We start from the raw sequence: 21524 nt of genomic DNA, 5'->3' as shown, positions 1-21524 counted from the left end.
GCATTTCTCTGATGATTAAGGATGTTGAGAATTTCTTTAAATGTATTTCAGCCATTTGTGTTTCTTGTTTTGTGAATTCTCTGTTTAGCTCTTTAGCCCATTTTTTAATTGGACTGTTTAGTATTTTGATGTCTTTAGCCCATTTTTTAATTGGACTGTTTAGTATTTTGATGTCTAGTTTCTTGAGTTCTTTATATACTGTGATCAATCCTCTGTCAGATGTGGGGTTGGTGATGATCTTTTCCCATTCTGTTGGCTGTCTTTTTGTCTTATTGACTGTGTCTTTTGCCCTGCAAAAGCTTCTCAATTTCGAGAGGTCCCATTTATTAATTGTTGTGCTCAAGGTCTGTGCTGTTGGTGTTTTATTTAGGAAATGGTCTCCGGTGCCAATGCGCTCAAAAGTGCTTCCTACTTTCTTTTCTATTAAGTGTAGTGTAACTGGATTTATGTTCAGGTTTTGATCCACTTGGACTTGAATTTTGTGCTTGGTGACAGATACGAATCTATTTGTAATCTTTTACATATTGAAATCCAGTGATGCCAGCACCATTTGTTGAAGATACTTTCTTTTTTCCATTGTTTAGTTTTGGCTCCTTTGTCAAAAACCAGGTGTTCATATGTGCATGGATTAATGTCAGGGTATTCAATTCGATTCAATTGTTCCATGTGTCAGTTTTTGTACCAGTACCAAGCTGTTTTTATTACTATAGCTCTATAGTAGAGTTTGAGGTGAGGGTTGGTGATACCTCCAAGGTTGCTTTATCATATAGAAATCTTTTAGCTATCCTGGGTCTTTTGTTTTTCCATATGAAGTTGAGTATTTTTCTTTCCAAGTCTGTGAGGAATTGTGTTGGGATTTTGATGGGGATTGCATTGAATCTGTAGATTGCTTTTGGTAAGATTGCCATTTTTACTATGTTAATCCTACCTATCCATGAGCATGGGAGATCCTTCCATATTCTGATATCTTCTTCAATTTCTTTCTTTAGAGATTTAAAGTTCTTATCAAAAAGGTCTTTCACTTGTTTAGTTAGTGTTATCCCAAGGTATTTTATATTATTTGTGGCTATTGTAAGGGGTGATGTTTCTCTGATTTCTTTCTCAGCCCTTTTATCATTTGTGGATAGGAGGGCTACTGATTTTTTTGAGTTGATCTTGTATCCTGCCACTTTACTGAAGGAGTTTATCAGCTGTAGGATTTCCCTGGTAGAGTTTTTGGGGTCACTTATGTATACTATCATATCATCTGCAAATAGTGAAAGTTTGACTTCTTCCTTTCCAATTTGTATACCTTTGATCTCCTTTTGTTGTCTTATTGCTCTAGCTAGAACTTCTAGTACTATATTGAATAAATATGGGGAGAGTGGACAGCCTTGTCTTGTTCCTGAATTTAGTGGTATCGCTTTGAGTTTCTCTCCATTTAATTTGATATTTGCTGTTGGCTTGCTATAAATTGCTTTTATTATGTTTAGAAATGTTCCTTGTATTCCTAATCTTTCTAAGACCTTTATCATGAAGGGGTGTTGGATTTTGTCAAAGGCTTTTTCAGCATCTAATGAGATGATCATGTGGTTTTTTTCTTTCAGTTTGTTTATATGGTGTATTACATTGACTGATTTTCGTATGTTGAACCATCCTTGCATCCCTGGGATGAATCCTACTTGGTCGTGATGGATGATTGTTTTGATGTATTCTTGGATTTGGTTTGCCAATATTTTGTTGAGTATTTTTGCATCAATGTTCATGAGGGAGATTGGTCTGTAGTTCTCTTTCTTTGTTGCATCTTTGTGTGGTTTGGGTATCAGGGTAATTGTAGCCTCATAAAAAGAGTTTGGTAGTGTTCCTTCTGTTTCTATTTTGTGGAACACTTTGAAGAGGATTGGTATTAGTTCTTCTTTAAAAGTCTGGTAGAATTCTGCACTGAAACCATCTGGTCCTGGGCTTTTTTTTGGTTGGGAGACTTTTGATGACTGTTTATATTTCTTTAGGGTTATTGGTCTATTTAAATGGTTTATCTGGTCTTGATTTAATTTTGGTATGTGGTATTTATCCAGAAAATTGTCCATTTCTTCCTGGTTTTCCATTTTTGTGGAGTACAGGTTTTTGAAGTATGATCTGATGATTCTCTGGATTTCCTCATTGTCTGTTGTTATGTCTCCCTTTTCATTTCTGATTTTGTGAATTTGGGTGCTCTCTCTTTGCCTTTTGGTTCATTTGGCTAGTGGTTTGTCTATCTTGTTGATTTTTTCAAAGAACCAACTCTTTGTTTCATTGATTTTTTGTATTGTTCTCTTGTTTTCTATTTCGTTGATTTCAGCCCTCAATTTGATTATTTCCTGGCGTCTATTTCTCCTGGGTGAGTTTGTTTCTTTTTGTTCTAGAGCTTTCAGTTGTGCTGTTAATTCATTGGTATGGGATTGCTCCATCTTCTTTATGTGTGCATTTAGAGCTATGAATTTTCCTCTTAGCACTGCTTTCATAGTGTCCCATAAGTTTGGGTATGTTGTACTTTCATTTTCATTGAATTCTAGGAACTCTTTAAATTTTGTCTTTATTTCTTCCTTGACCCATTGATGTTTCAGGTGGGCATTATTCAGTTTCCATGAATTTGTGGGTTTTCTATAATTTTTGTTGTTATTGAGGTCTAAATTTAAGGCATGGTGGTCTGATAAGATACAGGAGGTTATTCCAATTTTTTTGTATCTGTTGAGATTTGTTTTGTGTCCAAGCATGTGGTCAATTTTTGAGAAGGTTCCATGGGGTGCTGAGAAGAAGGTATATTCTTTTGTGTTAGGATGGAATATTCTGTAGATATCTATTAGGTCCATTTGAGTCATAAACTCATAGTATCAGTCACAAAGCTGTGGTAGGGGTACTGAAATAATACAGGGCAATATGATCAAGGTGAAGTACAGGCACATATGGAAATGCTTTGTAGTACAAAATCTAGTAAGTCTTTTAACAAAATTCCTGGAGACAGATTTGGGATAAGTGCCGAAAAATCAGAGAGACAAAGGAACAAGCCACAGCCAAGTATTAACTCTAAGACTCCTTAGCCTGAAAAACTTTAGTAACTCTTTCCTCATGCATTTTATACTTTTTTCTTCCCAGCTATCTCTTCCTTTCTAGTGCTGGAATTAAAGACATAGCTGCTTTCTAAGCAAAGGCATGAAATCTCTAGTGCTAGGATTAAAGGCATTTGATTCCCAAATACTGGATTAAAGGTTGTGCCACTATTTTCTGGCTCTGTTTCTCTCCTAGATAGACTCAATCTCATGAAGTCCAAGGTGGCTTGTAGCAGGAATCTTAAAAGTTCTTATTAATAAAATCAAACCCGAGGCCAGTTATTGGGGTGAACACTGGAAGATCAGAGAGACAGAACAAGCCACAGCTATCTCGCCTCACCAGTTCCTCAGCTGGTCTTGTCTCCTCAGGCTGGAGACCTCTGAGTCCTCATCCAGAATGAATTTCAGCTGAACTGTGGTGCTTCAAAGCCTGAAAGCTTAACCAGCCAAAAGCTTAACCGGCCAAATGCTTCTAGTTCCTGGTCCCCAAGCCTTATATACCTCTCTGCTTTCTACCATCACTCCCTAGGATTAAAGGCTTGCTTCTTGGGATTAAAGGAGTATGTCACCATACTTGGCTGTTTCCAATGTGACCATGAACTAACAGAGATCCAGAGAGATTTCTACCTCTGAAATGCTAGGATTAAAGGCATGTGCTATCACTGCCTAACTAGTGGCTCTTCTGTTCTCTGAACCCAGATAAGTTTATTAAGGTACACTATATTTTGGGGAACACAATACCACCACAGTGGCTTTGAACTCACAGAGATCCAGACAGATCTCTGACTCGTGAGTGCAAGGAGTAAAGGTGTGTGCCACCACTGCCTGATCTCTATTTTTAATCTAGTGGCATTTTCTTTTCTCTCATCTTCAAGCAAATTTTATTAGGGGACACAATATATCACCACATGGTATAATCAAATTGACTATGTGTAGCATGAATCTTAAAAGTTCTTATTAATAAAATCAAACTTGAGGCCAGTTATTGGGGTGAATTCTGGAAGCAGAGAGACAGAACAAACCATAGCTAACCTCACCTGGCCAACTTCTCAGCTGGTCTTGTTTCCTCAGACTAGAGGTCTCTGAGTCCTCATCCAGAATAGGTCTTAGCTGAACTGCTGCTCAAAAGCCTGAAGCTTAACTAGCTAAAAACTTACCCTGCCAAATGCTTCTAGTTTCTGGTCATCATGCCTTATATACCCGTCTGCTTTCTACCACCACTCCCTGGGATTAAAGAGTTGCATTCTGAGATTAAAGGCGTTACTCACACATGGATTTCTGCCTCTGGAATGCTAGGATTAAAGGTGTATGCAATCACTGCCTATCTTAAGTATCTAGTGGCCTCTCTATTCTCTGATCCCAGATAAGTTTATTAAGGTACACAATATTTTCGAGAACACAGTACCACCACAGGTATGTGTGACATATACTTAAATATGTTTAAATACAGTAAAAAGAAACAAAATGGAAATATGAGACTTAATATTCAAAAATGAAATGGGGTAACAATTAATGAAGAATGGGACAATACAGGTACAATAACCCTAGAACAAAAACCAAAATTATAAATATAAATATTACACAGAAACATAAATCCCAGGAAGAAAAACCAACAAAATATGAAACACCCTCGCTATATTGAGGTTCAGTTGATTAGAGAACTCCAAATCTATTAGGACCATTTTTCCCTTCTTCCTGCTGTGGAGGCATCCAACAGTGACTCCAATGTACAAGCACAAGGCCCAGCTGTAGGCAGTGGCCCTTATGGACTAGATCTAGTATTCTTCATATTGCTTCTTTGTAATTTCACCATAAGCAACCAGCTAATCATGGCTTGTCAGATTGTTTATTCTCAGTTTCTATATCATAACAGAGACCTTGTTATTTCGACCATAGCTGTGATCAAGTGCCACTGAGGAACAAATTCTAGGGAAAAATGGTTTATTTCCACTCACACTTTCAACAGACCTAGAAGCCAAAGTCTGGAAACACCTTGTTCTTTATAGATCTGGGTAGTTATGTGTCTTGTGACATTGCATTCGGAGTTCTCTGTCCACCAGTGACTTACTCCTAGAAAGCTTCAACTCTGTGGCTTCCACAACATTCCAAGCAGCACCAGCTACTGGACACCAAAAGCTCAAAAGGCCTGAGATAAGGTAAACAAAACCACCAAGGTAGTTTTCATGAGAATTGTCCCTCCAGTCTGTGAATATGAGCACCTGTTTGTTTGTTTGTTTGTTTGTTTGTTTTTTCCTACTTGTGGAATATAAGGTGATAGAGCCATGGAGTTCTCAATAACAACGGAGAAACTTATACAATGATTTAGTCTCCTTCTTCCTCTCTCTCTCTAAAGTTTTGTGGAATTACTTACAGGCTGCAGTTCAGCTAATCCAACAATGGGTGAGTAGAACTCAATGTTGCTGAATCCACGAGAGGCTTGGTCCACAAAGCTGAATCTCTTGGCTGGTCTTCAGTACATGCTGGAATTCCAAAGAAATAGGAACAAATTCCACTGAAGGAATGGGCTTGTTAACAAGGCAAGGGCAAGGGAGAAATGAGCAAAAGCCCCCTTCTTCCATGGCCTTATATAGTCTTCCTGTAAAAGGTGTGGCCAAAATTAAAGGTGTGTCTTCTTGCCTCAAGATCTGGATTAAAGGTGTGTGTCTTAATACTTAGAGATCCTCATTAAAGAAAAGTGTTTCCTTGTTCTTGATCCAGAACAAACTAGTCAAATAATAATAATAATAACAGTAATAATGATAATAATAATAATCTGTAACAAGTGTGCCCTCCATTTCTGGATTGCAATTCATTCCAGATGCAGTCAAGTTGACAATGAAAAATAGTCCTCACAGTGGCAGAACTTCATCACAGGGATTGTGCTTAAGATTAAGGACATTAACTAGCCTAGCCTTCTCCATTAGCTCTCTCTGCTTTCTGATTTAATTTGAAGATGTGAAGTTTTTCTTTCCCTCTCAGAACTGCAGTGTGTCACACAGTATATTATTGTGCCCAGTCAGCTTTACATGCAAATATTGGATGATACTAGACATTGGTCCAGTTTGTTTGATGTTGTCTTTTTCTTTTCTTTTTTGGTTTATTTATTTGAGAGAAGGTTTCTCTGAGTAACAGCTCTGGTTATCTTAGAACTCCATTTGGAAACCAGGTTGGCTTTGAACTGCATAGAGATCTACCTGCCTCTGCCTTGAGAGATCTAGGATTAAAGCCCAGAACCAACACCTGGTATTTTCTGTTTTCTTTTGGACTATAAATACTGGACCAGCACTGGGACTCATCTCAGATATCCTGTTGTTGCCCAGAGTCATGGTGGATTGTGATTAGGTAAGGCATTGGGATAGGGAGTGGTGAGTGGAAAGTTCCTGTGAATTACAGGCTGCCACCCACCTCTCTTTCCTTGATCTTAGCCTCCCCAAGGCTTGCCAGGCTCACCTTTATGCTTGTAGTCTACAGGAAGTGCCACTGTCCTGTACCACCCCACAGCATTACCAGATGTGTCTCCCAGCAGTTCAAACAGTGCAGCCACAGCACATCAGCCCCAAGTTAGGGTCTGGCAGGTGCATCGAGGACCTCAACTATTTAGGGTTGACAACTGGTTCTTCAAGACCAGCTCCTCCATGTGTTCCAGCAGCTTGTAGATGGAGTAATTGTTGGGGTTGATGAACTCAAAGCACTGGATCTGTGCCCTGGTGGCACCAGAGTTGATCAGCCTGCTTAGACTATGTGGTGATATTTTATTTGTGCAAATCAATAAAGCTTATCTGGGGATCTGAGAAAAAAGTCAGCCAATATATTAAACATAGAGCTCAGGCAGTAGTAGTACAAGCCTTTAATCCTAGCATTCATGGGGGAGAGAATCATTTAGATCTCTGTGAGTTCATTCCACACTGGAAAAAAAGCCATGTGAGGTGACTCATGCCTTTAATCCCACTGCTAGTTAACCAAGGAGGTGTGGAGGTCTCTACAGACAGGAAGTGATAGAGCTGTGTGGAAAGAGGAAGTGATGTAGCTGGAAGGAGTGAGGATGTAAGGTGGCAGAGCACAGAAAGGCATATAGGCGTGAATATACAAGAAGTAGCTCTCTCTATGGCTGAGGATTTCCTAGTGGTCAGAATGTGGATGACACCTTTTTGCTTCTCTGATCTTTCAGTTTTGACCACAACATCTGGCTCAGGGATTTTTTTTTTTTTATTAATAACACCATTTAGCAATTTGACTTACAGAACTCCCATCAGTCATGCAGGACTGAAGAACATTCCTTTAAGTGTTTCACATTCATTTGAGTTTCTTCCTTTGAAAAATCTGTTTAGGTTGTACCCCATTTTTAGATGGAATATTCATTTTTATTGATATCTAGTTATTGATTTCTTTATATATTGTGAATATTATCCCTCTATTGGATGTGTAGTTAGTGAAAATCTTACCCCATTCTATAGGCTGACACTTTGAAAGACAGTGTCCTTTGCTGAGCAGAAGCTTCTCAGTTTCATGAGGTCAATTTATTAATTGTTCATCTTAGTATGTATACTAACAGTGTTCTCTTCAGAAAGTTTTTCTGTGCCAATGAGTCCAAGGCTATTCTCCATTTTATCTTCTATCAGGTTCTGTGTATCTGTTTTTATGGTGAGATCTTTGTCTATTTCCAGTTGAGTTTTGTGCAGGTTGATCAATATGCATCTATTTGGATTTTTCTACTTGCAGCCATCCAGTTTGACCAGTAGGATTAGTTGAAGATGTTGTCTAATTTCCAGTGTGTGTTTCTGGTTTCTCTCTTTAAGATCTGGAGTCCATAGGTGTGTGGCTTTATGTCTTTGTCTTCAATTGGATTACATTGAACAGCACATATCTTTTGGGTTTCAAGCCATGCTCTTTTTATGACTATAACTCTGTAGTACAACTAAAAATAAAAAAATAGTTGTATCTCTTACAGTTATTTTATGACTCAGGAACTTTTTAGCAATCCTAGGTTTTTTGTTATTCCATAAGAAGCAGAAATTTTTCCTTTGAAGATCTGTGAAAAATTGCTTTGGACTTTTAGTGGGGGTTGTATTGAGTTTGTAAATTATTTTTGGTAGGATGACTATTTTTATTATATTAATCCTACTGGTCCCTGAGCATGGAAAATCTTTCCATCTTCTGATATTTTCTTTTTTTTCAATCATAGATGTCCACCACTTTCTTGGTTAGTTTTACTTTATATTATTTAAAGCTGTTGTGAATGGTATTGTTTTCCTGATTTTTTTTTCTCAGTTGGCTTTTCAATTTTATATAGGAGGTCTACTGAGTCTTGTAAGTTAATTTGTATGAGGCTTCCTTGTTCAAAGTGTGTATCAGCTGTAAGACTTTCTGAGTGGAAAATTTATGATCACTTATGTATACTATGATATCATTGGCAAATAAAGCTACTTTTACCTCTTCATTTCCCATAATGTCCTCTTGATCTCCTTCAGTTGTCTTAGTGCTCTAGCTAAGATGTCAAGTCCTCTATTGAAGACGTATGGAGAGAGTGGAAAACCTGTCTTATTACTGAATTAATAGAATTGCTTTGAATTACTCTCCCTTTAAGTTAATCTTGTTTTTCAACTTGCTGTAGCCTTTCTTCATTCTGTTTAGGCAAGCCCCTTTATCTCCAATCTCTTCAGGGATTTTATCATGAAGGGTTGTTGGATTATGTCAAAGGTCATTTCTGCATCTAATTTGTTGAATATGTGGTTATGTCTTTCAATTTGTTTGTATTGTGTATCATGTTTATTGATTTATGTGTCTTGAATGATCCATACATCTATGGGATGAAGCCAGTTTGGTCATGGTGGATAATCTTTTTTTTTTTTAATTTGGTCAGGTTCTTTTGGATTCTTCTATTTTTTTTTTAACTTTGATCATTTTTTTAGTAAGAAAAATTTTCATTCACTTTACACAATAATTGAAGACCCCCCTCTTCCCTCTAGCTACCTCCCAGGTTCCCCATCAAAACCCACCCCCATGTAGTAGGAATATTAACAGTTCTTATTAATAAAACAAACCTGATGCCAGTTATTTTGGTGAAGCTGAAAGATCAGAGAATCATAATAAGCCCCAGCTACCTCACATCCCCGGATCCTCAGCTGATCCTGTTTCCTCAGACTGGATGCCTCTGAATGCTCATCCAAATGAACTGCTGCTCGAAAGCCTGAAAGCTTAACCAGCCAAATGCTTAACAAACCAAATGCTTCTAGTTTCTGGTCTTCACGCCTTATATGCCTTTCTGCTTTCTACCACCACTCCCTGGGATTAAAAGCTTGTTTTCTGAAATTAAAGGCGTGACTCACCATGCTTGGCTGTATCCTTGAACAGACAGCTTTCTGCCCCTGGAATGCTAGGGTTAAAGGCATGTGCTACCACTGCCTATCTTAAGTATCTAGTGGCTTTTCTGTTCTCTGACCCCAGATAAGTTTATTAGAGTACACAATATTTTGGGGAACACAATACCACCATACCCCCAGTCCTCCTACAAGAAGGCAATGGCCTCCAATGGGGAGGCACATCCAGTAGAGATACTTCCAAGCCCTTTCCCCTGCCTCAAGGATGCATCACTTTCATAGGTAGTGGATTCCACAAAGTCTACTCATGCACCATGGAAGGATTATGATCCTACCGCCAGGGCCCCTCAAGCAGATCAAACTACATAATGTCTTGCCATGCAGAGGGCCTAGTACGATTGCATGCAGGCTCCACAGCCATTGATCCAACTTTCATGAGTTCCCACTAGTTTTGTTTGGTCTTCCCTGCAGGTTTCCCTATCATGATCTTGTTCATTAAATCCCTCTTCTCTTTCTTTGACTGGACATCTGGAGCTCTGCATGGTGTTTGGCCTTGGATCTCTGCATCTGCTTCCATCAGTCATTGGAGAAGAGTTCTGTGATGACAGTTAGGGTAGTCAATGGTCTGATCACTGCAGCAAGCCTGTTTAGTTCAGGCACCCTCTCTACTATTTCTAGTAGTCCAAGCTGGGGTCATCCTTGGGGATTCCTGGCAATTTCTCTAGCAGTGGGTTTCTCTCTATTCCCATGATATCTCCCTCTATTATGGTACCTCTTTCATTGCTTTCCCAATCTATCCCTGTTCTAGCTCAACCATCCCATTCACTTATGTTCTTATTCCCTATCTCCTACCCTCCAATCACAATTCCTCATTCACAGTTTACTCATGGATATCTCATCTATTTCCCCTTCCCAGGGCGATCCATGTGTCCCTCTTTGGGTCTTCCTTTTTAGCTAGCTTCTCTGGATTTGTGGTTTGTTGTCTGGTTATCCTTTGTGTTACATCTACTATCCACTACATACCATATTTCTCCTTCTGAGTCTGGGTCCCTCACTCAGGATGATATTTTCTAGTTCCATCATTTGCCTGATAATTTCATAATGTCATTGTGTTTCTGTGCTGAGTAGTACTCCATTGTCTATATGTACCACAATTCCATCATCTATTCTTCAGTTGAGAGGCATCTAGGTTGTTTCCAGGTCTGGCTCTTATGAATAATGCTGCTATGAACATAGTTGAGCCTGTGTCCCTGTGGTATGATTGAACATTCTTTGGGTATATGCCCAAGAGTGCTATAGTTGTGTCTTGAGGAAGATTCATTGAAATTAAGTAATGTTTCTTCAAGGCCTGTGAAGAATTTTGTTGGGATTTTAATGGGGATTGCATTGAATCTGCAGTTTTCTTTTGGTAACATTGCCATCTTCAAAACACCCACCCAACTCAGCACCAGTTGCTGGTCAACAGGCAGGACTCCTGCAGGAAGGCTCCACACTTCAACAAAACCTGTAAGCAGACCCTGTAATCTACATACCCTGCCCCCATACCCATCTCCCTGAGACCCCAGCCACTTCCTGAGGCCTAAAAACCAACTTCCAGCTCTCATCCGGCCTAGTGCGAGAGCTCTCATTGTACAAAGAGCTGTCACTGGATCAAGAGTAACCTCAGCAGACAGGGAATCTCCCAGCCCTCATTAGATCAATAGTGGCTTTCTGAAAAATAGAATCTGCCACCTCTCATTGAACTAAGAGAGGCTTCCTGAAACGCAGAATCTGTCAGCTCTGACTAGAACATGAGCCCTGATAAGACCAAGAATGGATCCATGAGTCTCAGAATCAACTAGCTTGGGTCAACCCAAAAGCATCTCCCTGAGACACAGAATCTGCCTGCTCCAATTAGATCAAGAGCTAAGATTTGACCCAGAAGGGCCCTTTAAGACACAGACACAACAAGCAGTGAGTGGACCAATAGCAACTTGCTCACACACAGGAACCTATTATACCTATTAGAAAAGGAGATGGGCAGACGTCAAGGCAGGAGTACATATAACAACAAAAAGAGCAATACAGCATCACCAGAACCTAGCAACAGCAAGACCTGAACATCACAAAGTAGAAGAAGCAGAAGAAAGTGACCTTAAGAACAGCATCATGGCCAGGAGATGTTGGCACAAACCTTTAATCCCAGCACTCAGGAGGCACAGACAGGTATACCACTGTGAGTTCAAGTCCAGCCGGGGCTACAGAGTGAGTTCCAGGACAGGTGCAAAGCTACACAGAAAAACCATGTCTCAAAAAAACAAAAACAACAAAAAAGAATAGCATCATGAAGATGCTAGAGGCCTTTCAAGAAAAAAAAATGAAAAATTAAATGAGGAAAAGACAAAAAAAGTGGAAGAAATCAATAAAGAAATGGGAAAAAAAGACAAAGAAAAAATTGAAAGAAATCTTTAAAGAAATACTGGAAAAGACAAGTAAAAAATTGGAAGAAAGCAATAAATCCCTTCAAGAAAATGATGAAAATGTAGGTGAGGGAAACAGTTCAAGACCTGAAAAGGGAAACAGAAACAATGAAGAAGGCACAAACAGAGGGAAGCTGGAAATACAAAATCTGGGTAAATGAACAGGAAACACAGTTGTAAGCATAACCAACAATATACAAGAGATAGAAGAAAGCATCTCTGGAGTAGAGAATACAATAGAGGAAACGGATTCATCAGTCAAAGAAAATACCAAACCCAAAAACTCATAATACAAAATGTCCAAGAAATCTGGGAGCACCATGTAAAGATCAAACCTAATAATAATAGGGATAAAGTAAGAAGAAGAATAACAACTCTAAGCCAAAGAAAAACATATTCAACAAGATCCTAGAAGAAAACTTTCCCAACTTAAAAAAAGAAATACCTATGAAGATACAGGAAGTCTATAGAATACCAAACACCTTAGACCCCCCCCCCCAAAAGTCCCCACAACTCATAATAATTAAACAACCAACTAAACCTACAGAATAAAGAAAGAATATTAAGAGCAGCAAAGGAAAAAGGCCAAGGACTTATAAAAGCAAACCCAACAAAATAACACCTGATTTCTCAATGGAGAATGTGAAAGCCAGAAGGACCTGAACAGACATAATTCAGACACTAAGAGACCATGGATGCCAGCCTAGACTAAAATACCCAGCAAAACTTTCAATCATCATAGACAGAGTGAACAAGACATTCCAAGACAAAACCAGATATAAATAATACCTATCCACAAATCCAGGCCTACAGAAAGCACTAGAAAGAAAACTCCAACCTACAGAAAGTAGATAAACTCACAAAAACACAGGCAATAGATAACCCCAGCAGTAAACCCCTAAGAAGTGATACACACACACACACACACACACACACACACACACACACACACACACTATCACCAAAAGATAACAGGAACTAAAAATCACTGGTCATTAATATCCCTTAATATCAATGTACTTAATTTGCCTATAAAAAGACACAGGCTAACAGAATAGATATGAAAGCAGGACCCATCTTTCTGCAAGAAACACACACCAAATTCAAAGATAGACACTACCTGAGAGTAAAAGGCTGGGAAAAGCCTTTCCAATCAAATGGTCCTAAGAAGACAGCTGGTGTAGCCATCCTAATATCCAGCAAAATAGAATTCAAAGTAAAATCAATCAAAAGACATCAAGAAGGGCATTACAAACTCATCACAGGAAACATCCACCCAGATGAAGTTTCAATTCTGAACAATTTTGCCCCAGACACAAGGGCAACCACATATGTAAAAGAAACATTACTAAAGCTTAAATCAAACATAAAACCCTACATATTAATAGTGGGAGACTTCAACACCCCACTCTCACCATTGGACCGATGTGCCAAATCAAAACTTAACAGTGAAATAAGGGACTTAACTAATGTTATGACTCAAATGGACTTAATTGATATCTATAAAACATTCCATCCTAACAAAATAGAATATACCTTATTCTCAACACCCCATGGAACCTTCTCTAAAATCGACCACATACTCAGCCACAAAGAAAATCTCAACAGATACCAAAATAGTGGAATAACCTCCTGTGTTCTATCAGACCATAATGGTTTAAAGTTAGACTTCAACAACAACAAAAATTACAGAAAGCCTACAATCTCATAGAAACTTAATAATGCTCAACTGAATTACCAACGGGTCAAGGAAGATATAAAGAAAGAAATTAAAGACTTCCTAGAGATCAACAAATATGAATATAGCATATACCCAAACTTATGGGACGCTATGAAAGCAGTGCTAAGAGGAAAATTCATAGCACTAAATGCCCACATTAAGAAGTTGGAGAAATCTCACACCAGTGAATTAACAGCACACCTGAAAGCCCTGAACAAGAAGAAGCAAATTCATCCAGGAGGAATAGATGCCAGGAAATTATCAAACTGAGAGCTGAAAACAATAAAATAGAAACAATGAGAACAATACAAATAATCAAAGAAACAAAAAGTTGGTTCTTTGAGAAAATCAACAAGATAGGCAAGCTGTCATCCAAACTAACAAAAAGGCAGAGACAGAGAGAGAGACAGACAAACACACACCGAGAGAGAGAGAGAGAGAGAGAGAGAGAGAGAGAGAGAGAATCCAAAGTAGCAAAATCAGAAATGAAAAGAGAGACATAGCAACTAATATTGAACTAATCCAGAGAATCATCAGGTCATACTTTAAAAACCTGTAGTCATCAAAATTAGAAAATCAAAAGGAAATGGACAATTTTCTGGATAGGTACCACATACCTAAGTTAAATCAAGACCAGATAAACTATTTAAATAGACCAATAACCCCTAAGGAAATAGAGACAGTCATTAAAAGTCTCCCAACCAAAAAAAGGCCAGGAACAGGTGGTTTCAATGCAGAATAGCACCATATCTTCAAAGAAGAGATAATACCAATACTCTTTAAATTGTTCCACACAATAGAAACAGAAGGAATGTTACCAAAGTCCTTTTATGAGGCTACAATTACCCTGATTCCCAAGCCAAACAAAGATGCAACAAAGACAGAGAACTACAGACCAATCTCCATCATGAACAATGGTGCAAAAATACTCAATAAAATATTGGCAAACAGACTCCAAGAACACATCAAAACAATTATGCACCATGATCAAGTAGGATTCATCCCAGGGATGCAAGGGTAGTTCAACACACGAAAGTCTGTCAATGTAATACACCATATAAACAAACTGCAAGAAAAAAAAAACCACATGATCATCTCACTAGATGCAGAAAAGACCTTTGACAAAATCCAACACCCCTTCATGATAAAGGTCTTAGAGAGATCAAGAATACAAGAATTTACATAAACATAATAAAGGCAATTTACAGCAAGCCAACAGCCAACATTACATTAAATGGAGAGAAACTCTAAGCGATCCCACTAAAATCAGGAACAAGACAAGGCTGTCCACTCTCCCAGTACTTATTCAATATAGTATTTAAAGTCCTAGCCAGAGCAATAAGACAACATGAGGAGATGAAGGGGATCAAAATTGGAAAGGAAGAAGTCAAGTTTTTCCTGTTTGCAGAAGACATTATATTATACATAAGTGACCCCAAAAATTAGAACACGAAGATGATAGAGCTTATAAACACCTTCAGCAATGTAGCAGGATACAAGATTAAATCAAATAAATCAGTAGCCCTCCTATATACAAATGACAAATGAGCTGAGAAAGAAATCAGAGATACATCACCCTTTAAAATAGCCAAAAATGATATAAAATACCTTGGTGTAACTCTAACTAAACAAGTGTAGGACCTGTATCACAAGAACTTTAAGTCCTTGAAGAAAGAAATTGAAGAAACTGTCAGAAAATGGACAGATCTCCCATGCTCATGGATAGGTAGGATGAACATAGTAAAAATGGCAATCTTACCAAAAGCAATTTACAGATTCAATGCACTCCCCATCAAAATCCCAACACAATTCTTCACAGACCTGGAAAGAACAATACTCAACTTCATATGAAAAAACAAAAAACCCAGAATAGCCAAAAGAATCCTGTGCAATAAAAGAACCTCTGGAGTCATCTCAATCCCTGACTTCAATCTCTACTATAGAGCTACAGTAATAAAAAACAGCTTGGTACTGGCATAGACACTGACATGTGGACCAATGGAACTGAAATGAAGATCCTGATATTAATCTGCACACCTATAAACATATGATTTCCCACAAGGAAGCCAAAGCTATACAATGGAAAAAAAGAAAGCACCTTCAACAAACAGTGCTGGCATAACTAGATGTCAACATGTAGAAGGTTGAAAATAGATCCCTATCTGTCACCATGCACTAACCTTAAGTCCAAGTGGATCAAAAACCCCAACATAAATCCAGTTACTCTGAACCTGATAGATGAGAAAGTAGGAAGTAGTCTTGAACTCATTGGCAAGGGAGATTACTTCCTAAAGATAACACCACTAGCACACACACTGAGAGAAACAATTAATAAATGGGACCTCTTGAAACTGAGAAGTTCTGTAGGGCAAAGGACATGGTCAACAAGACAAAATGACAACCTACAGAATGGGAAAAGATCTTCACCAACACCACTTCTGAAAGAGGGCTGATATCTAGAACATGTAAAGAACTCAAGAAATTCAACATCAAAATATGCAACAGTACAATTAAAAAGTGGGCTATAGAGCTAAACAGAGAATTCTCAACAGAGGAAGCTCAAATGGCTGAAAGACATTTAAGGAATTGCTCAACATTCTTAGTCATCAGGGAAATGCAAATCAAAATGACTCAGAGATACCATCTTATACCCATCAGAATGGCCAAGATCAAAAACACTGAATACACCTTATGTTGGACAGGATGTGGAGCAAGGTAACATTCCTGCACTGTTGGTGGGAATGCAAACATGTACAGCCATTTTGGAAATCAGTATGGAGCTTTCTTTGATAATTGGAAGTCAACATCCCTCAAGACCCAGCTATACCACTCTTGGGCATATACCCAACAAATGCTCAATCATAAAACAAGGACACATGTTCAACTATGTCCATAGCAGCATTATTTGTAATATCCAGAACCTGGAAACTTCCTAGATGCCCTTCAACTGAAGAATAGATAAAGAAAATGTGGTACATATACACAATGGAGTACTAATCAGCAGAGAAAAACAATGACATCATGAGATTTACAGGCAAATGGATGGAACTAGAAAATATCATACTGAGCAGGTAACCCAGACACAGAAAGAAAACACGGTTTGTACTCACTCATAAGTGGATACTAGATGTAAAGCAAAGGATAACCAGACTGCAACTAACAACTTCAGGGAGTCTACATGGTAAAGAGGACCCTAAGAGAGACACATGGATGGACCAATGACTGAGAAATAGATGAGATCTACATGAGCAAACTGAGTGGTGTGTATTGGAGGGCAAGGGTCTGGGGAAAGAGAGCTTGGGGGAGTAGGAGGTCCCAGCTGGATCAGGAATAAAGTGGAAGAACAAGGAAAGAAATACCATGATAAATGAAGACCCCATGGGAATAGGAAGAAGCAGAGTACTAGAGATGTCCCCAGAAATCCACAAAGATACCTCCACTATAGACTACTGACAATGGTGGAGAGATTGCCTGAGCTGACTTGCTCTGCTAATCAGATGGCCAAACACCCTAACTGTCATGACAGAACGTTCATCTAGTGACTGATTGAAGCAGATGCAGAGAGCCATGGCCAAGCCCCAGGTGGAGCTCCAGGAGACCAATCTGCACGAGAGAGGAGGGATGATATGAGCAAGAGATATTGAGACCATGATTGGGAAAACCACAGGGAAAATTGCTAAACAAGTGGAAACTCAGGAACTGTGCACCAAGAGAACCAAGAGCCGAGGAGCCCCCATGGAAGTGGACCAGGACCTCTAGATAAGTAAGACAGTTGATTAGCTTGAACTGCTTAGGATGCCCCCAGGCAGTGGAACCGGGACCTGTCCTAGGTGCATGAGCTGGCTTTTTGGAACCTAGGGCCTATGCTGAGACACTTTGCTCAGCCTTGGTGCAGGAAGGAGGGGACTGGACCTGCCCCACCTGAATCTACCAGGATGGGCTGACTCCACAGGGGAGAACCTGCCTTCGAGAGATCAGAATTGGGGGTGGACTGGGAAGGAAGTTTGGGCAGTTTGAGGAGGGAGGACAGGAATATCCGAGGCTGAATTGTAAAATTAATTAATTATAAAATAAAAATAATTTAAAAAAAAAGAAAATTGGTCTCAAATCTGTCACCAAATGCAAAATCACAAGCTTAGTTTCAGCTGCTCAACACATTAACCCTCTTTGTTGGTGAACCATCTTTTCTTGAGAAATGGAATGATGAGAAAAACATTATATTAGTAAGAGCTTCCAGATCCAGAAAGACTCATGCCATAAATTCTTTACATATTCTGTTCTCAGCTCCCAGTCTTCAGATGTGAATATATAACTTGGAGGAACAGATATTGGAGGGCTTACTTAGCAGAACCTCAGCTCTATCCTTTTATTTGAAAGTTTTGCTGGAGGGAAGAGGCTACCAAGAAGTAGTGATACCTAGGTTTATATTTCTTCTGGGATATTTAGCTCTAGGGGAGGAGGCATACTTAGCAGGAGCTGAATTCTAATTGTATGTGCAGATTAGACCATATTACATGTGAAACCAGATGAAGCAAATACTGTATGAGGGGTTTTGTTACAGGGGAAGGGACAGGGAATAGGACCTACATATACATACTTCTGTGGGGTTTGGTTGAATGTAAGGATATCTAGCAATAACTGACACCTCATTGGGAATGAGTGTGTGTGTGTGTGTGTGTGTGTGTGTGTGTGTGTGTGTGTGTGTGTAGTTCTTTATCTAACAGAACCTGACAGCTTGCCTTATTATCATGTGTGGCACTTTGAATATAATTGCCTCCTATAAACTTGGAGGAAAAGGCATTTGGAGATGTGGCTTTGCCAGAGTAGGGATGTCATTGTTTGAGGCAGGCTTTGAGGTCTCATATATGCACAATCCATGAAAAGTGTTTCAGTTCATTTCCAGGTGCCTGAAGATATTATGTAGGATGTCAGTCTGCACACTATCATGTTTCACCATGAAAGACAAAGGACTAAACCTCTGAAACTGTAATCCACCCAATCTAATGTTTTCCTTTATTAGTATTTCCATAGTCATGGTGTTTATTCACAGATAAAGAAACCTAACTAAGAAGGAAATTTGTACCAGGCACTGGGGTATTACTGTAATAGGCCAGACCATGTTTTTGTTTGAAGGAATATGGACTTTTTGACTGTGGATTAGTAAAGCACTTGAAAGCTTTAAGTGCTGCTTAATGGGCCATACCAGTGGGAGCATGGAAGACTGTGGAGCTTATTGTGAATTGATATGTGGATAACTGGATCAAGAGGTTTCAGAGGACAGGAATATTAATATGTGGCCTAGAGACCAGTCACATGACATTTTGATGAAGAATGTAGCTGCTTTTTGCCTTTGTCTGAAGAGTCTGCCAGAGGCTAAAATCCAGAGTTTGGGATTAATCCCTTTGGCAGAGTAAATCTCAAAACAGCACAGTATAGACTCTGTCATACAGTTCTTAGTATAATCTCTAACGAAGATTTATAATGAAAAAGAGCAAGCCGACCAAGAAAAACTACAAGATAGAGAGTGATTAGAGCAGAAAAGGAATACCTGTAAGGCAAATGGAGTTAAATTCTGTGGTTAAGGAGATAGACAAATTAAGAAATGGAATAAAGGGAGTGGTAACCTAAGGGCAAGATTTCTCCAGTTAGGTTTCCAACTTGGGAAAGAAATTAAAGAAAAGCTTAGAGCCAGGTAGAGTGGTACAGAACATTAATCCCAACTCTAGAGAGGCAGAGGCTGGTCGATTGTTGAGCTTTAAACCAGCCCTGTCTACAGAGCTAAATCAAGAGCAGCCAAGCACAGGCAGTGAAGGAAACCATGGAAAACAGAAATCTGGTTATGATTTGACAGAACAAAGGGACCAGGTTCCATCTCCACAAGCAGCAGAACTTGATAGTTTTGGCTACATGGTTCTCGCTTTAGTGTCAAGGATAGAAGAAAGACATTATGCAATCTCCCTAACTAGGCAAAGCAATTAAAGCCAGGCATGTGTCAGGGGTGAGCCTCAATGTAGGCATATAAAGGTCATTGCATGAAGCTGAGAAGGTGAAGAATGGATTGCCTAGAATACCTAAAGATGTTTGAGACTTTCAACTTTGGACATTAAAAAATTGTTAAGATCATGATAGAATGTGGAAACTATAGAGGTTGGACTTAAAGAATTTTGCATTATGCTATTGCTGTAAGATATTAGAGTCCATTGAGGGGAATTGTGGTTGATTGAGTGTAAATAGCCTCCACAAGTTCCCTGGGAGTGGCATTATTAGGAGCTGTGGTTTTGTTGGAATAGGTGTGGCCTAATTGGAGGAAGTGTGTCTCTGCTGAAGTAGGCTTCAAGGATACATTTGTGCTGAAGCCATGCCCAGTGAGTCAGACCACTTCCTGTTGTCTGAAGGATCAAATTGTGACTCCTTATACACTTTAAGCTCCTTATTCAGTGCCATGTCTGCCAGCATGTCACCATGTCTTTACATGATGATTCTAGACTAAAGCTCTGGGGCTGTAAGCCACCGAAATAAATGTGTTCTTGGTAAGTGGTCATGGTGTCTCTTCACAGCAATAGAAACCCTAACAATGAAGTCATGCTGTGTGTTAATTATCATCTGTTTCTGTGTGTTTTTTGTTATAGGAAAGTTTGTACCTATCAGGAATTGAAACTCAGTTGTGTGTGAGGGCTGTAGCTGTTTGAGAGGGTATACACAGGAAGACCTGGCAACTAACCTACCATGTCATATTAGTTCTTTGGATATCAGAGATAGGCTACTGTCACCCGACACCTAGCCATGTATGTGTATGTGGAGCATAATTTGAGAGAAATATATCAGAACAAGACACTTCCCTTGTATGAATACCGGGTTTATGATAGGCAGGCAGGGCTTTATGTAGTAGGTTGTAATAACTGATTGAGTGTATATAAAGGGGCCTAAACTTGATGGAGAAGGGTTATGTAGCAGGACATCATATGTAGATTTGTATGCATATGTTGGGCTTTTATTATCTGAAAGACTACACCTACCAGGGACTGTGAACTAAAGCATGTATGGCACACGTTTATAATGCAGGGCATGCCTAATGAGTCTTGTAATCTAGCTCTCTGTGTGTGTGTGTGTGTGTGTGTATGTGTGTGTGTGTGTATTTATCTAGAGAAAGTGAGAGAAAGAAGAGTGAGAAGAAAGGGGGTTTGCTAAGGCAGTAGGGGAGGGAATACCTAGCAAGACCTGGTACACAGACCTATATGCATATTTGGGGCTATGTTTGTAAAAGAATATGGTACTGGGGAGGTCCTAAATGTTAGCATTGTGGAAGGTTTAGAAGTTATGGTTGTATACTTAGCAGGCCCTGGCACCAAGTTGTATTCATGCATTCATATGTGTGTGTGTGTGTGTGTGTGTGTGTGTGTGTGTGTGTGTGTGTGTGTGTGGCTTTGACTATAGGGGAGATATAGCAGGCAGGTACCCTCTGAGATACTATATTTGTGATTTACAAAGGATATTTATTTAAGTAACATAGTCAAGATACAATGGAGGAGAACATCTTGGTGGCCAAAGAACTGGGCCTCTTATGCAATGCACAGTCCTCTCATTTCTTTGTATCCTACACAGGGATTCAGGGATCACAATGGAGTGGGCTTGGAACAGGAAAACAGTGCTCTCAGTGCATGGGAAATTCTCTTCTTCATCAGCTTCCAGCCTCTTAGTGGCTTGGATCCTAAGGATGTAGATTTATACTGGGGCTGGCCATTGGGCATGTTGTGTCCAATGAATGGTTCCTCTCTGGAGAAGTCCATGTTCAGAAACCTGGTGGGTGTTCCATCCAGGGCTGATTCACCTGAGGAGAGTTCACCAGGCTGGCTGTCCACAGATTTCATGTTGATTGCAATATGTTTTGTAGCACTGTTTATGACGTTAGCCATCAAGACATATCCTTCTGGGACAGTTTTATCAGCACGGGGCTTTATTTTCT

This window comes from Peromyscus maniculatus, chromosome 21, assembly GCF_049852395.1.
Source record: "Peromyscus maniculatus bairdii isolate BWxNUB_F1_BW_parent chromosome 21, HU_Pman_BW_mat_3.1, whole genome shotgun sequence".
Lineage (NCBI taxonomy): Eukaryota > Metazoa > Chordata > Mammalia > Rodentia > Cricetidae > Peromyscus > Peromyscus maniculatus.
Note: the sequence above shows the minus strand (reverse complement) of the source record.